Below are 17751 nucleotides of genomic sequence, written 5' to 3'. Positions count from 1 at the left end.
ATGACTCTCCGTGTGTGTGTGTGTCTGTGTGTGTGTCTCCCCTTCTCTCTTCTCTCTCTGTCTCTCAGTCTCTGTGTGTTTCTTTCCCACTGTCTGTGGGTTTGTGCCAGCCGAAGTTGCGTAAGGGCTACCAGGTCGGTGGAGGATTGGGAGTGTTGCGAATTTTGCAGGAACCTTTTTGCTCCTCTGGTAGGCATTTGAAAACGTGGCTTGGGTCAGGCACAGGCGGCCCCCCCAACCCCCGTGTCCCAGGTGTTCTTTGATTTTCCTTGGCATTGATGGAAAGGTCAGCCGTTTTCCCCTTCCACTGGCACATACCTGGACGCCACCCTTTGTTTCGCCGTCGCCCCGTATGCCTCCTTTGACACACATTAACACCAACTGCTGTGGGATTGGCCAGTGCCACCTGTGGTCACATGGTCACCCCCGCGGATTCGCCTGTGTTCCTCATTGCAGGTGTCCTGTAAAGCGCGGTCGGCTTTCCGGAACCCCAGGGCTTTTACAAGCCGGGCAGGCCACTGCTCTTTCAAAGGAGGAGGGAGGCAGAGGGCTGATGGATGAGTGAATTTGCAACTGATACTAGGCCTTGAGACCTATGGGATCATTCTGTGCTGCAGCGAGGCCCTGCCGGCCTGACCAGATGTGGTGAACCCATCCTGTCTCACTCGGAGAGGGCCAAAATCGCATCTCACGGGGAGTCCGGAGAACACAGCAGGCGTCCTGAAGCTCCCTCTCCCTCGGTGGAAGTGGGCTCAAGCAGCTCCTGAGAACAGGACCCCTGGGGGTTTGGGCCTGGGACAGGACAAGACACCCGCGGGCCCCTCTCCCACGCCGCCCCAAACAGGACCCAGGATCCAGCCGCCGCCGCGGCGGCTTTAGGAGCATCACTGCCGCCACGCGGCGGTGGCGGTATTTAAAGGGGACGCAGCCTATCTGTCAGGAGTGGAGCGCGAATCGGCTCAGCCAATGCGCATGCGCGAGGCGCGAGCGTTTTCTTCCTCCACAGTGGTTCCCACGGTTGTCTTAGAAACCAGGCCCCGAGGCTTGGCAGAGCAGTAGCCCTCCGTGGCAGTGCTTGGGTGTCGAGGCTCTGAGGCTAAGGCCTCACCTCTCCACGGGGTCGAAGGGAATGACTACGGATGCCAGGAGTCGCAAAGGGCCGACCATGATGATGAAACTCCAGGCGGAGACGGGGGAAGCAGCAAGGGATACCAGCCTCAGGCCTGCACGGACGGTGTTGGTTGGGGTGAGTCTCCCCAAAAGTAGTGCCGCCGTCCGTGATCTCGAAGACGGGTCGGCCTGCGTGCCCCTGGGCTGCTCTTCTCTGCTGTATGACTCTGTGTGTGTGTGTGTGTGTGTGTGTGTGTGTAGGTGTCTGTGTGTGTGTCTCCCATTCTCTCTTCTCTCTCTGTCTCTCAGTCTCTGTGTGTTTCTTTCGCACTGTCTGTCGGTTTGTGCCAGCTGAAGTTGCGTCAGGGCTACCAGGACGGTGTAGGATTGGGGATGTTGCGAATTTTGCAGAAACCTGTTTGCTCCTCTGGTAGGCATTTGGAAACGTGGCTTGGGTGAGGCACAGGCGGCACCCAGAACCCCCGGGTCCCAGGTGTTCTTTGATTTTCCTTGGCATTGATGGAAAGGTCACCCGTTTCCCCCTTCCACTGGCACATACCTGGACACCACCCTTTGTTTCGCCGTCGCCTCGTATGCCTCCTTTGACACACATTAACACCAACTGCTGTGGGATTGGCCAGTGACACGCGTCGTCACATGGTCTCCCCCTCGGATTCGCCTGTGTTCCTCATTGCAGGTGTCCTGTAAAGCGCGGTCGGCCTTCCGGAACCCCAGGGCTTTGACAAGCCGGGCAGGCCACTGCTCTTTCAAAGGAGGAGGGAGGCAGAGGGCTGATGGATGAGTGAATTTGCAACTGATACTAGGCCTTGAGACCTATGGGATCATTCTGTGCTGCAGCGAGGCCCTGCCGGCCTGACCAGATGTGGTGAGCCCATCCTGTCTCACTCGGAGAGGGCCAAAATCGCATCTCAAGCGGAGTCCGGAGAACACAGCAGGCGTCCTGAAGCTCCCTCTCCCTCGGTGGAAGTGGGCTGAAGCAGCTCCTGAGGACAGGACCCCTGGGGGTTTGGGCCTGGGACAGGACGAGACACACGCGGGCCCCTCTCCCACGCCGCCCCAAACAGGACCCAGGATCCAGCCGCCGCCGCGGCGGTTGCCGGAGCATCACGGCCGCCGCTCGGCGGTGGCGGTATTTAAAGGGGACACAGCCTGACTGCCAGGAGCAGAGCACGAGTCAGCCCAGCCAATACGCATGCTCGAGGTGCGAGCCGCTTCCCCCATCACAGTGGTCCCCAGGGTTGTCTTAGAAAACAGTCCCCGAGGCGTGGCAAAGCAGCAGCCTTCCGTGGCAGTGCATGGGTGTCGGGGCTCAGAGGCTCAGCCCTGAACTCTCCACGGGGTCGACAGGGACGTCTCCGGATGCCAGGAGTCGCAAAGTGCTGACAACGATGAGGAAATCCCTGGCGGGGATTGGGGAAGTAGCACGGGATCGCAGCCTCAGGCCTGCCCGGATGGTGTTGGTAGGGGTGAGTCAACTGAAAAGTCGTGCAGCCATCCGTGATCTCGAGGACAGGTCGGCCAGCGTGCCCCTGGGCTGCTCTCTCACCCGAGGGTCGTTCTCCTCCAGAGCAGAACTCCCCAGACTCAGGGGGTGCCTAGGGGTGTGTGTTTCAATGCCTCTGCTGCATGACTCTCCGTGTGTGTGTGTGTCTGTGTGTGTGTCTCCCCTTCTCTCTTCTCTCTCTGTCTCTCAGTCTCTGTGTGTTTCTTTCCCACTGTCTGTGGGTTTGTGCCAGCCGAAGTTGCGTAAGGGCTACCAGGTCGGTGGAGGATTGGGAGTGTTGCGAATTTTGCAGGAACCTTTTTGCTCCTCTGGTAGGCATTTGAAAACGTGGCTTGGGTCAGGCACAGGCGGCCCCCCCAACCCCCGTGTCCCAGGTGTTCTTTGATTTTCCTTGGCATTGATGGAAAGGTCAGCCGTTTTCCCCTTCCACTGGCACATACCTGGACGCCACCCTTTGTTTCGCCGTCGCCCCGTATGCCTCCTTTGACACACATTAACACCAACTGCTGTGGGATTGGCCAGTGCCACCTGTGGTCACATGGTCACCCCCGCGGATTCGCCTGTGTTCCTCATTGCAGGTGTCCTGTAAAGCGCGGTCGGCTTTCCGGAACCCCAGGGCTTTTACAAGCCGGGCAGGCCACTGCTCTTTCAAAGGAGGAGGGAGGCAGAGGGCTGATGGATGAGTGAATTTGCAACTGATACTAGGCCTTGAGACCTATGGGATCATTCTGTGCTGCAGCGAGGCCCTGCCGGCCTGACCAGATGTGGTGAACCCATCCTGTCTCACTCGGAGAGGGCCAAAATCGCATCTCACGGGGAGTCCGGAGAACACAGCAGGCGTCCTGAAGCTCCCTCTCCCTCGGTGGAAGTGGGCTCAAGCAGCTCCTGAGAACAGGACCCCTGGGGGTTTGGGCCTGGGACAGGACAAGACACCCGCGGGCCCCTCTCCCACGCCGCCCCAAACAGGACCCAGGATCCAGCCGCCGCCGCGGCGGCTTTAGGAGCATCACTGCCGCCACGCGGCGGTGGCGGTATTTAAAGGGGACGCAGCCTATCTGTCAGGAGTGGAGCGCGAATCGGCTCAGCCAATGCGCATGCGCGAGGCGCGAGCGGTTTCTTCCTCCACAGTGGTTCCCACGGTTGTCTTAGAAACCAGGCCCCGAGGCTTGGCAGAGCAGTAGCCCTCCGTGGCAGTGCTTGGGTGTCGAGGCTCTGAGGCTAAGGCCTCACCTCTCCACGGGGTCGAAGGGAATGACTACGGATGCCAGGAGTCGCAAAGGGCCGACCATGATGATGAAACTCCAGGCGGAGACGGGGGAAGCAGCAAGGGATACCAGCCTCAGGCCTGCACGGACGGTGTTGGTTGGGGTGAGTCTCCCCAAAAGTAGTGCCGCCGTCCGTGATCTCGAAGACGGGTCGGCCTGCGTGCCCCTGGGCTGCTCTTCTCTGCTGTATGACTCTGTGTGTGTGTGTGTGTGTGTGTGTGTGTGTAGGTGTCTGTGTGTGTGTCTCCCATTCTCTCTTCTCTCTCTGTCTCTCAGTCTCTGTGTGTTTCTTTCGCACTGTCTGTCGGTTTGTGCCAGCCGAAGTTGCGTCAGGGCTACCAGGACGGTATAGGATTGGGGATGTTGCGAATTTTGCAGAAACCTGTTTGCTCCTCTGGTAGGCATTTGGAAACGTGGCTTGGGTGAGGCACAGGCGGCACCCAGAACCCCCGGGTCCCAGGTGTTCTTTGATTTTCCTTGGCATTGATGGAAAGGTCACCCATTTCCCCCTTCCACTGGCACATACCTGGACACCACCCTTTGTTTCGCCGTCGCCTCGTATGCCTCCTTTGACACACATTAACACCAACTGCTGTGGGATTGGCCAGTGACACGCGTCGTCACATGGTCTCCCCCTCGGATTCGCCTGTGTTCCTCATTGCAGGTGTCCTGTAAAGCGCGGTCGGCCTTCCGGAACCCCAGGGCTTTGACAAGCCGGGCAGGCCACTGCTCTTTCAAAGGAGGAGGGAGGCAGAGGGCTGATGGATGAGTGAATTTGCAACTGATACTAGGCCTTGAGACCTATGGGATCATTCTGTGCTGCAGCGAGGCCCTGCCGGCCTGACCAGATGTGGTGAGCCCATCCTGTCTCACTCGGAGAGGGCCAAAATCGCATCTCAAGCGGAGTCCGGAGAACACAGCAGGCGTCCTGAAGCTCCCTCTCCCTCGGTGGAAGTGGGCTGAAGCAGCTCCTGAGGACAGGACCCCTGGGGGTTTGGGCCTGGGACAGGACGAGACACACGCGGGCCCCTCTCCCACGCCGCCCCAAACAGGACCCAGGATCCAGCCGCCGCCGCGGCGGTTGCCGGAGCATCACGGCCGCCGCTCGGCGGTGGCGGTATTTAAAGGGGACACAGCCTGACTGCCAGGAGCAGAGCACGAGTCAGCCCAGCCAATACGCATGCTCGAGGTGCGAGCCGCTTCCCCCATCACAGTGGTCCCCAGGGTTGTCTTAGAAAACAGTCCCCGAGGCGTGGCAAAGCAGCAGCCTTCCGTGGCAGTGCATGGGTGTCGGGGCTCAGAGGCTCAGCCCTGAACTCTCCACGGGGTCGACAGGGACGTCTCCGGATGCCAGGAGTCGCAAAGTGCTGACAACGATGAGGAAATCCCTGGCGGGGATTGGGGAAGTAGCACGGGATCGCAGCCTCAGGCCTGCCCGGATGGTGTTGGTAGGGGTGAGTCAACTGAAAAGTCGTGCAGCCATCCGTGATCTCGAGGACAGGTCGGCCAGCGTGCCCCTGGGCTGCTCTCTCACCCGAGGGTCGTTCTCCTCCAGAGCAGAACTCCCCAGACTCAGGGGGTGCCTAGGGGTGTGTGTTTCAATGCCTCTGCTGCATGACTCTCCGTGTGTGTGTGTGTCTGTGTGTGTGTCTCCCCTTCTCTCTTCTCTCTCTGTCTCTCAGTCTCTGTGTGTTTCTTTCCCACGGTCTGTGGGTTTGTGCCAGCCGAAGTTGCGTAAGGGCTACCAGGTCGGTGGAGGATTGGGAGTGTTGCGAATTTTGCAGGAACCTTTTTGCTCCTCTGGTAGGCATTTGAAAACGTGGCTTGGGTCAGGCACAGGCGGCCCCCCCAACCCCCGTGTCCCAGGTGTTCTTTGATTTTCCTTGGCATTGATGGAAAGGTCAGCCGTTTTCCCCTTCCACTGGCACATACCTGGACGCCACCCTTTGTTTCGCCGTCGCCCCGTATGCCTCCTTTGACACACATTAACACCAACTGCTGTGGGATTGGCCAGTGCCACCTGTGGTCACATGGTCACCCCCGCGGATTCGCCTGTGTTCCTCATTGCAGGTGTCCTGTAAAGCGCGGTCGGCTTTCCGGAACCCCAGGGCTTTTACAAGCCGGGCAGGCCACTGCTCTTTCAAAGGAGGAGGGAGGCAGAGGGCTGATGGATGAGTGAATTTGCAACTGATACTAGGCCTTGAGACCTATGGGATCATTCTGTGCTGCAGCGAGGCCCTGCCGGCCTGACCAGATGTGGTGAACCCATCCTGTCTCACTCGGAGAGGGCCAAAATCGCATCTCACGGGGAGTCCGGAGAACACAGCAGGCGTCCTGAAGCTCCCTCTCCCTCGGTGGAAGTGGGCTCAAGCAGCTCCTGAGAACAGGACCCCTGGGGGTTTGGGCCTGGGACAGGACAAGACACCCGCGGGCCCCTCTCCCACGCCGCCCCAAACAGGACCCAGGATCCAGCCGCCGCCGCGGCGGCTTTAGGAGCATCACTGCCGCCACGCGGCGGTGGCGGTATTTAAAGGGGACGCAGCCTATCTGTCAGGAGTGGAGTGCGAATCGGCTCAGCCAATGCGCATGCGCGAGGCGCGAGCGGTTTCTTCCTCCACAGTGGTTCCCACGGTTGTCTTAGAAACCAGGCCCCGAGGCTTGGCAGAGCAGTAGCCCTCCGTGGCAGTGCTTGGGTGTCGAGGCTCTGAGGCTAAGGCCTCACCTCTCCACGGGGTCGAAGGGAATGACTACGGATGCCAGGAGTCGCAAAGGGCCGACCATGAAGATGAAACTCCAGGCGGAGACGGGGGAAGCAGCAAGGGATACCAGCCTCAGGCCTGCACGGACGGTGTTGGTTGGGGTGAGTCTCCCCAAAAGTAGTGCCGCCGTCCGTGATCTCGAAGACGGGTCGGCCTGCGTGCCCCTGGGCTGCTCTTCTCTGCTGTATGACTCTGTGTGTGTGTGTGTGTGTGTGTGTGTGTGTGTAGGTGTCTGTGTGTGTGTCTCCCATTCTCTCTTCTCTCTCTGTCTCTCAGTCTCTGTGTGTTTCTTTCGCACTGTCTGTCGGTTTGTGCCAGCCGAAGTTGCGTCAGGGCTACCAGGACGGTGTAGGATTGGGGATGTTGCGAATTTTGCAGAAACCTGTTTGCTCCTCTGGTAGGCATTTGGAAACGTGGCTTGGGTGAGGCACAGGCGGCACCCAGAACCCCCGGGTCCCAGGTGTTCTTTGATTTTCCTTGGCATTGATGGAAAGGTCACCCGTTTCCCCCTTCCACTGGCACATACCTGGACACCACCCTTTGTTTCGCCGTCGCCTCGTATGCCTCCTTTGACACACATTAACACCAACTGCTGTGGGATTGGCCAGTGACACGCGTCGTCACATGGTCTCCCCCTCGGATTCGCCTGTGTTCCTCATTGCAGGTGTCCTGTAAAGCGCGGTCGGCCTTCCGGAACCCCAGGGCTTTGACAAGCCGGGCAGGCCACTGCTCTTTCAAAGGAGGAGGGAGGCAGAGGGCTGATGGATGAGTGAATTTGCAACTGATACTAGGCCTTGAGACCTATGGGATCATTCTGTGCTGCAGCGAGGCCCTGCCGGCCTGACCAGATGTGGTGAGCCCATCCTGTCTCACTCGGAGAGGGCCAAAATCGCATCTCAAGGGGAGTCCGGAGAACACAGCAGGCGTCCTGAAGCTCCCTCTCCCTCGGTGGAAGTGGGCTGAAGCAGCTCCTGAGGACAGGACCCCTGGGGGTTTGGGCCTGGGACAGGACGAGACACACGCGGGCCCCTCTCCCACGCCGCCCCAAACAGGACCCAGGATCCAGCCGCCGCCGCGGCGGTTGCCGGAGCATCACGGCCGCCGCTCGGCGGTGGCGGTATTTAAAGGGGACACAGCCTGACTGCCAGGAGCAGAGCACGAGTCAGCCCAGCCAATACGCATGCTCGAGGTGCGAGTCGCTTCCCCCATCACAGTGGTCCCCAGGGTTGTCTTAGAAAACAGTCCCCGAGGCGTGGCAAAGCAGCAGCCTTCCGTGGCAGTGCATGGGTGTCGGGGCTCAGAGGCTCAGCCCTGAACTCTCCACGGGGTCGACAGGGACGTCTCCGGATGCCAGGAGTCGCAAAGTGCTGACAACGATGAGGAAATCCCTGGCGGGGATTGGGGAAGTAGCACGGGATCGCAGCCTCAGGCCTGCCCGGATGGTGTTGGTAGGGGTGAGTCAACTGAAAAGTCGTGCAGCCATCCGTGATCTCGAGGACAGGTCGGCCAGCGTGCCCCTGGGCTGCTCTCTCACCCGAGGGTCGTTCTCCTCCAGAGCAGAACTCCCCAGACTCAGGGGGTGCCTAGGGGTGTGTGTTTCAATGCCTCTGCTGCATGACTCTCCGTGTGTGTGTGTGTCTGTGTGTGTGTCTCCCCTTCTCTCTTCTCTCTCTGTCTCTCAGTCTCTGTGTGTTTCTTTCCCACTGTCTGTGGGTTTGTGCCAGCCGAAGTTGCGTAAGGGCTACCAGGTCGGTGGAGGATTGGGAGTGTTGCGAATTTTGCAGGAACCTTTTTGCTCCTCTGGTAGGCATTTGAAAACGTGGCTTGGGTCAGGCACAGGCGGCCCCCCCAACCCCCGTGTCCCAGGTGTTCTTTGATTTTCCTTGGCATTGATGGAAAGGTCAGCCGTTTTCCCCTTCCACTGGCACATACCTGGACGCCACCCTTTGTTTCGCCGTCGCCCCGTATGCCTCCTTTGACACACATTAACACCAACTGCTGTGGGATTGGCCAGTGCCACCTGTGGTCACATGGTCACCCCCGCGGATTCGCCTGTGTTCCTCATTGCAGGTGTCCTGTAAAGCGCGGTCGGCTTTCCGGAACCCCAGGGCTTTTACAAGCCGGGCAGGCCACTGCTCTTTCAAAGGAGGAGGGAGGCAGAGGGCTGATGGATGAGTGAATTTGCAACTGATACAAGGCCTTGAGACCTATGGGATCATTCTGTGCTGCAGCGAGGCCCTGCCGGCCTGACCAGATGTGGTGAACCCATCCTGTCTCACTCGGAGAGGGCCAAAATCGCATCTCACGGGGAGTCCGGAGAACACAGCAGGCGTCCTGAAGCTCCCTCTCCCTCGGTGGAAGTGGGCTCAAGCAGCTCCTGAGAACAGGACCCCTGGGGGTTTGGGCCTGGGACAGGACAAGACACCCGCGGGCCCCTCTCCCACGCCGCCCCAAACAGGACCCAGGATCCAGCCGCCGCCGCGGCGGCTTTAGGAGCATCACTGCCGCCACGCGGCGGTGGCGGTATTTAAAGGGGACGCAGCCTATCTGTCAGGAGTGGAGTGCGAATCGGCTCAGCCAATGCGCATGCGCGAGGCGCGAGCGGTTTCTTCCTCCACAGTGGTTCCCACGGTTGTCTTAGAAACCAGGCCCCGAGGCTTGGCAGAGCAGTAGCCCTCCGTGGCAGTGCTTGGGTGTCGAGGCTCTGAGGCTAAGGCCTCACCTCTCCACGGGGTCGAAGGGAATGACTACGGATGCCAGGAGTCGCAAAGGGCCGACCATGATGATGAAACTCCAGGCGGAGACGGGGGAAGCAGCAAGGGATACCAGCCTCAGGCCTGCACGGACGGTGTTGGTTGGGGTGAGTCTCCCCAAAAGTAGTGCCGCCGTCCGTGATCTCGAAGACGGGTCGGCCTGCGTGCCCCTGGGCTGCTCTTCTCTGCTGTATGACTCTGTGTGTCTGTGTGTGTGTGTGTGTGTGTGTGTAGGTGTCTGTGTGTGTGTCTCCCATTCTCTCTTCTCTCTCTGTCTCTCAGTCTCTGTGTGTTTCTTTTGCACTGTCTGTCGGTTTGTGCCAGCCGAAGTTGCGTCAGGGCTACCAGGACGGTGTAGGATTGGGGATGTTGCGAATTTTGCAGAAACCTGTTTGCTCCTCTGGTAGGCATTTGGAAACGTGGCTTGGGTGAGGCACAGGCGGCACCCAGAACCCCCGGGTCCCAGGTGTTCTTTGATTTTCCTTGGCATTGATGGAAAGGTCACCCGTTTCCCCCTTCCACTGGCACATACCTGGACACCACCCTTTGTTTCGCCGTCGCCTCGTATGCCTCCTTTGACACACATTAACACCAACTGCTGTGGGATTGGCCAGTGACACGCGTCGTCACATGGTCTCCCCCTCGGATTCGCCTGTGTTCCTCATTGCAGGTGTCCTGTAAAGCGCGGTCGGCCTTCCGGAACCCCAGGGCTTTGACAAGCCGGGCAGGCCACTGCTCTTTCAAAGGAGGAGGGAGGCAGAGGGCTGATGGATGAGTGAATTTGCAACTGATACTAGGCCTTGAGACCTATGGGATCATTCTGTGCTGCAGCGAGGCCCTGCCGGCCTGACCAGATGTGGTGAACCCATCCTGTCTCACTCAGAGAGGGCCAAAATCGCATCTCACGGGGAGTCCGGAGAACACAGCAGGCGTCCTGAAGCTCCCTCTCCCTCGGTGGAAGTGGGTTGAAGCAGCTCCTGAGGACAGGACCCCTGGGGGTTTGGGCCTGGGACAGGACGAGACACACGCGGGCCCCTCTCCCACGCCGCCCCAAACAGGACCTAGGATCCAGCCGCCGCCGCGGCGGTTGCAGGAGCATCACTGCCGCCGCTCGACGGTGGCGGTATTTAAAGGGGACGCAGCACATCTGTCAGGAGTGGAGGGCGAATCGGCTCAGCCAATGCGCATGCGCGAGACGCGAACGGTTTCTCCCGTCACAGTGGTTCCCACGGTTGTCTTAGAAGCCAGGCCCCGAGGCTTGGCAGAGCAGCAGCCCTCCATGGCAGTGCTTGGGTGTCGAGGCTCTGAGGCTAAAGCCTCACCTCTCCACGGGGTGGAAGGGAACATCTCCGGATGCCAGGAGTCGAAAAGGGCCATCCATGATGATGAAACCCCAGGCGGAACCGGGGGAAGCAGCACGGGATACCAGCCTCAGGCATGCACGGATGGTGTTGGCTGGGGTGAGTGTCCCCAAAAGTCGTGCCGCCGTCCGTGATCTCGATGACGGGTCGACCTGCGTGCCCCTGGGCTGCTCTCCTCTGCTGTATGACTCTGTGTGTGTGTGTGTGTGTGTGTGTGTGTGTGTAGGTGTCTGTGTGTGTGTCTCCCATTCTCTCTTCTCTCTCTGTCTCTCAGTCTCTGTGTGTTTCTTTCGCACTGTCTGTGGGTTTGTGCCAGCCGAAGTTGCGTCAGGGCTACCAGGACAGTGTAGGATTGGGGATGTTGCGAATTTTGCAGAAACCTGTTTGCTCCTCTGGTAGGCATTTGGAAACGTGGCTTGGGTGAGGCACAGGCGGCACCCAGGACCCCCGGGTCCCAGGTGTTCTTTGATTTTCCTTGGCATTGATGGAAAGGTCACCCGTTTCCCCCTTCCACTGGCACATACCTGGACACCACCCTTTGTTTCGCCGTCGCCTCGTATGCCTCCTTTGACACACATTAACACCAACTGCTGTGGGATTGGCCAGTGACACGCGTCGTCACATGGTCTCCCCCTCGGATTCGCCTGTGTTCCTCATTGCAGGTGTCCTGTAAAGCGCGGTCGGCCTTCCGGAACCCCAGGGCTTTGACAAGCCGGGCAGGTCACTGCTCTTTCAAAGGAGGAGGGAGGCAGAGGGCTGATGGATGAGTGAATTTGCAACTGATACTAGGCCTTGAGACCTATGGGATCATTCTGTGCTGCAGCGAGGCCCTGCCGGCCTGACCAGATGTGGTGAGCCCATCCTGTCTCACTCGGAGAGGGCCAAAATCGCATCTCAAGGGGAGTCCGGAGAACACAGCAGGCGTCCTGAAGCTCCCTCTCCCTCGGTGGAAGTGGGCTGAAGCAGCTCCTGAGGACAGGACCCCTGGGGGTTTGGGCCTGGGACAGGACGAGACACACGCGGGCCCCTCTCCCACGCCGCCCCAAACAGGACCCAGGATCCAGCCGCCGCCGCGGCGGTTGCCGGAGCATCACGGCCGCCGCTCGGCGGTGGCGGTATTTAAAGGGGACACAGCCTCACTGCCAGGAGCAGAGCACGAGTCAGCCCAGCCAATACGCATGCTCAAGGTGCGAGCCGCTTCCCCCATCACAGTGGTCCCCAGGGTTGTCTTAGAAAACAGTCCCCGAGGCGTGGCAAAGCAGCAGCCTTCCGTGGCAGTGCATGGGTGTCGGGGCTCAGAGGCTCAGCCCTGAACTCTCCACGGGGTCGACAGGGACGTCTCCGGATGCCAGGAGTCGCAAAGTGCTGACAACGATGAGGAAATCCCTGGCGGGGATTGGGGAAGTAGCACGGGATCGCAGCCTCAGGCCTGCCCGGATGGTGTTGGTAGGGGTGAGTCAACTGAAAAGTCGTGCAGCCATCCGTGATCTCGAGGACAGGTCGGCCAGCGTGCCCCTGGGCTGCTCTCTCACCCGAGGGTCGTTCTCCTCCAGAGCAGAACTCCCCAGACTCAGGGGGTGCCTAGGGGTGTGTGTTTCAATGCCTCTGCTGCATGACTCTCCGTGTGTGTGTGTGTCTGTGTGTGTGTCTCCCCTTCTCTCTTCTCTCTCTGTCTCTCAGTCTCTGTGTGTTTCTTTCCCACTGTCTGTGGGTTTGTGCCAGCCGAAATTGCGTAAGGGCTACCAGGTCGGTGGAGGATTGGGAGTGTTGCGAATTTTGCAGGAACCTTTTTGCTCCTCTGGTAGGCATTTGAAAACGTGGCTTGGGTCAGGCACAGGCGGCCCCCCCAACCCCCGTGTCCCAGGTGTTCTTTGATTTTCCTTGGCATTGCTGGAAGGTCAGCCGTTTTCCCCTTCCACTGGCACATACCTGGACACCACCCTTTGTTTCGCCGTCGCCCCGTATGCCTCCTTTGACACACATTAACACCAACTGCTGTGGGATTGGCCAGTGCCACCTGTGGTCACATGGTCACCCCCGCGGATTCGCCTGTGTTCCTCATTGCAGGTGTCCTGTAAAGCGCGGTCGGCTTTCCGGAACCCCAGGGCTTTTACAAGCCGGGCAGGCCACTGCTCTTTCAAAGGAGGAGGGAGGCAGAGGGCTGATGGATGAGTGAATTTGCAACTGATACTAGGCCTTGAGACCTATGGGATCATTCTGTGCTGCAGCGAGGCCCTGACAGCCTGACCAGATGTGGTGAACCCATCCTGTCTCACTCAGAGAGGGCCAAAATCGCATCTCACGGGGAGTCCGGAGAACACAGCAGGCGTCCTGAAGCTCCCTCTCCCTCGGTGGAAGTGGGCTGAAGCAGCTCCTGAGGACAGGACCCCTGGGGGTTTGGGCCTGGGACAGGACGAGACACACGCGGGCCCCTCTCCCACGCCGCCCCAAACAGGACCCAGGATCCAGCCGCCACCGCGGCGGTTGCAGGAGCATCACTGCCGCTGCTCGGCGGTGGCGGTATTTAAAGGGGACGCAGCACATCTGTCAGGAGTGGAGGGCGAATCGGCCCAGCCAATGCGCATGCGCGAGAGGCGAACGGTTTCTCCCGTCACAGTGGTTCCCACGGTTGTCTTAGAAGCCAGGCCCCGAGGCTTGGCAGAGCAGCAGCCCTCCATGGCAGTGCTTGGGTGTCGAGGCTCTGAGGCTAAAGCCTCACCTCTCCACGGGGTGGAAGGGAACATCTCCGGATGCCAGGAGTCGAAAAGGGCCATCCATGATGATGAAACCCCAGGCGGAACCGGGGGAAGCAGCACGGGATACCAGCCTCAGGCATGCACGGATGGTGTTGGCTGGGGTGAGTGTCCCCAAAAGTCATGCCGCCGTCCGTGATCTCGATGACGGGTCGACCTGCGTGCCCCTGGGCTGCTCTCCTCTGCTGTATGACTCTGTGTGTGTGTGTGTGTGTGTGTGTGTGTGTAGGTGTCTGTGTGTGTGTCTCCCATTCTCTCTTCTCTCTCTGTCTCTCAGTCTCTGTGTGTTTCTTTCGCACTGTCTGTCGGTTTGTGCCAGCTGAAGTTGCGTCAGGGCTACCAGGACGGTGTAGGATTGGGGATGTTGCGAATTTTGCAGAAACCTGTTTGCTCCTCTGGTAGGCATTTGGAAACGTGGCTTGGGTGAGGCACAGGCGGCACCCAGAACCCCCGGGTCCCAGGTGTTCTTTGATTTTCCTTGGCATTGATGGAAAGGTCACCCGTTTCCCCCTTCCACTGGCACATACCTGGACACCACCCTTTGTTTCGCCGTCGCCTCGTATGCCTCCTTTGACACACATTAACACCAACTGCTGTGGGATTGGCCAGTGACACGCGTCGTCACATGGTCTCCCCCTCGGATTCGCCTGTGTTCCTCATTGCAGGTGTCCTGTAAAGCGCGGTCGGCCTTCCGGAACCCCAGGGCTTTGACAAGCCGGGCAGGCCACTGCTCTTTCAAAGGAGGAGGGAGGCAGAGGGCTGATGGATGAGTGAATTTGCAACTGATACTAGGCCTTGAGACCTATGGGATCATTCTGTGCTGCAGCCAGGCCCTGCCAGCCTGACCAGATGTGGTGAGCCCATCCTGTCTCACTCGTAGAGGGCCAAAATCGCATCTCAAGGGGAGTCCGGAGAACACAGCAGGCGTCCTGAAGCTCCCTCTCCCTCGGTGGAAGTGGGCTGAAGCAGCTCCTGAGGACAGGACCCCTGGGGGTTTGGGCCTGGGACAGGACGAGACACACGCGGGCCCCTCTCCCACGCCGCCCCAAACAGGACCCAGGATCCAGCCGCCGCTCGGCGGTGGCGGTATTTAAAGGGGACACAGCCTGACTGCCAGGAGCAGAGCACGAGTCAGCCCAGCCAATACGCATGCTCGAGGTGCGAGCCGCTTCCCCCATCACAGTGGTCCCCAGGGTTGTCTTAGAAAACAGTCCCCGAGGCGTGGCAAAGCAGCAGCCTTCCGTGGCAGTGCATGGGTGTCGGGGCTCAGAGGCTCAGCCCTGAACTCTCCACGGGGTCGACAGGGACATCTCCGGATGCCAGGAGTCGCAAAGTGCTGACAACGATGAGGAAATCCCTGGCGGGGATTGGGGAAGTAGCACGGGATCGCAGCCTCAGGCCTGCCCGGATGGTGTTGGTAGGGGTGAGTCAACTGAAAAGTCGTGCAGCCATCCGTGATCTCGAGGACAGGTCGGCCAGCGTGCCCCTGGGCTGCTCTCTCACCCGAGGGTCGTTCTCCTCCAGAGCAGAACTCCCCAGACTCAGGGGGTGCCTAGGGGTGTGTGTTTCAATGCCTCTGCTGCATGACTCTCCGTGTGTGTGTGTGTGTCTGTGTGTGTGTCTCCCCTTCTCTCTTCTCTCTCTGTCTCTCAGTCTCTGTGTGTTTCTTTCCCACTGTCTGTGGGTTTGTGCCAGCCGAAGTTGCGTAAGGGCTACCAGGTCGGTGGAGGATTGGGAGTGTTGCGAATTTTGCAGGAACCTTTTTGCTCCTCTGGTAGGCATTTGAAAACGTGGCTTGGGTCAGGCACAGGCGGCCCCCCCAACCCCCGTGTCCCAGGTGTTCTTTGATTTTCCTTGGCATTGCTGGAAAGGTCAGCCGTTTTCCCCTTCCACTGGCACATACCTGGACACCACCCTTTGTTTCGCCGTCGCCCCGTATGCCTCCTTTGACACACATTAACACCAACTGCTGTGGGATTGGCCAGTGCCACCTGTGGTCACATGGTCACCCCCGCGGATTCGCCTGTGTTCCTCATTGCAGGTGTCCTGTAAAGCGCGGTCGGCTTTCCGGAACCCCAGGGCTTTTACAAGCCGGGCAGGCCACTGCTCTTTCAAAGGAGGAGGGAGGCAGAGGGCTGATGGATGAGTGAATTTGCAACTGATACTAGGCCTTGAGACCTATGGGATCATTCTGTGCTGCAGCGAGGCCCTGCCGGCCTGACCAGATGTGGTGAACCCATCCTGTCTCACTCGGAGAGGGCCAAAATCGCATCTCACGGGGAGTCCGGAGAACACAGCAGGCGTCCTGAAGCTCCCTCTCCCTCGGTGGAAGTGGGCTCAAGCAGCTCCTGAGAACAGGACCCCTGGGGGTTTGGGCCTGGGACAGGACAAGACACCCGCGGGCCCCTCTCCCACGCCGCCCCAAACAGGACCCAGGATCCAGCCGCCGCCGCGGCGGCTTTAGGAGCATCACTGCCGCCACGCGGCGGTGGCGGTATTTAAAGGGGACGCAGCCTATCTGTCAGGAGTGGAGCGCGAATCGGCTCAGCCAATGCGCATGCGCGAGGCGCGAGCGGTTTCTTCCTCCACAGTGGTTCCCACGGTTGTCTTAGAAACCAGGCCCCGAGGCTTGGCAGAGCAGTAGCCCTCCGTGGCAGTGCTTGGGTGTCGAGGCTCTGAGGCTAAGGCCTCACCTCTCCACGGGGTCGAAGGGAATGACTACGGATGCCAGGAGTCGCAAAGGGCCGACCATGATGATGAAACTCCAGGCGGAGACGGGGGAAGCAGCAAGGGATACCAGCCTCAGGCATGCACGGATGGTGTTGGCTGGGGTGAGTGTCCCCAAAAGTCGTGCCGCCGTCCGTGATCTCGATGACGGGTCGACCTGCGTGCCCCTGGGCTGCTCTCCTCTGCTGTATGACTCTGTGTGTGTGTGTGTGTGTGTGTGTGTTTGTGTGTGTGTGTGTGTGTAGGTGTCTGTGTGTGTGTCTCCCATTCTCTCTTCTCTCTCTGTCTCTCAGTCTCTGTGTGTTTCTTTCGCACTGTCTGTCGGTTTGTGCCAGCCGAAGTTGCGTCAGGGCTACCAGGACGGTGTAGGATTGGGGATGTTGCGAATTTTGCAGAAACCTGTTTGCTCCTCTGGTAGGCATTTGGAAACGTGGCTTGGGTGAGGCACAGGCGGCACCCAGAACCCCCGGGTCCCAGGTGTTCTTTGATTTTCCTTGGCATTGATGGAAAGGTCACCCGTTTCCCCCTTCCACTGGCACATACCTGGACACCACCCTTTGTTTCGCCGTCGCCTCGTATGCCTCCTTTGACACACATTAACACCAACTACTGTGGGATTGGCCAGTGACACGCGTCGTCACATGGTCTCCCCCTCGGATTCGCCTGTGTTCCTCATTGCAGGTGTCCTGTAAAGCGCGGTCGGCCTTCCGGAACCCCAGGGCTTTGACAAGCCGGGCAGGCCACTGCTCTTTCAAAGGAGGAGGGAGGCAGAGGGCTGATGGATGAGTGAATTTGCAACTGATACTAGGCCTTGAGACCTATGGGATCATTCTGTGCTGCAGCGAGGCCCTGCCGGCCTGACCAGATGTGGTGAGCCCATCCTGTCTCACTCGGAGAGGGCCAAAATCGCATCTCAAGGGGAGTCCGGAGAACACAGCAGGCGTCCTGAAGCTCCCTCTCCCTCGGTGGAAGTGGGCTGAAGCAGCTCCTGAGGACAGGACCCCTGGGGGTTTGGGCCTGGGACAGGACGAGACACACGCGGGCCCCTCTCCCACGCCGCCCCAAACAGGACCCAGGATCCAGCCGCCGCCGCGGCGGTTGCCGGAGCATCAAGGCCGCCGCTCGGCGGTGGCGGTATTTAAAGGGGACACAGCCTGACTGCCAGGAGCAGAGCACGAGTCAGCCCAGCCAATACGCATGCTCGAGGTGCGAGCCGCTTCCCCCATCACAGTGGTCCCCAGGGTTGTCTTAGAAAACAGTCCCCGAGGCGTGGCAAAGCAGCAGCCTTCCGTGGCAGTGCATGGGTGTCGGGGCTCAGAGGCTCAGCCCTGAACTCTCCACGGGGTCGACAGGGACGTCTCCGGATGCCAGGAGTCGCAAAGTGCTGACAACGATGAGGAAATCCCTGGCGGGGATTGGGGAAGTAGCACGGGATCGCAGCCTCAGGCCTGCCCGGATGGTGTTGGTAGGGGTGAGTCAACTGAAAAGTCGTGCAGCC

Source organism: Pan troglodytes, chromosome 22 (genome assembly GCF_028858775.2).
Source record: "Pan troglodytes isolate AG18354 chromosome 22, NHGRI_mPanTro3-v2.0_pri, whole genome shotgun sequence".
Lineage (NCBI taxonomy): Eukaryota > Metazoa > Chordata > Mammalia > Primates > Hominidae > Pan > Pan troglodytes.
This window is presented reverse-complemented; position numbering follows the sequence as displayed.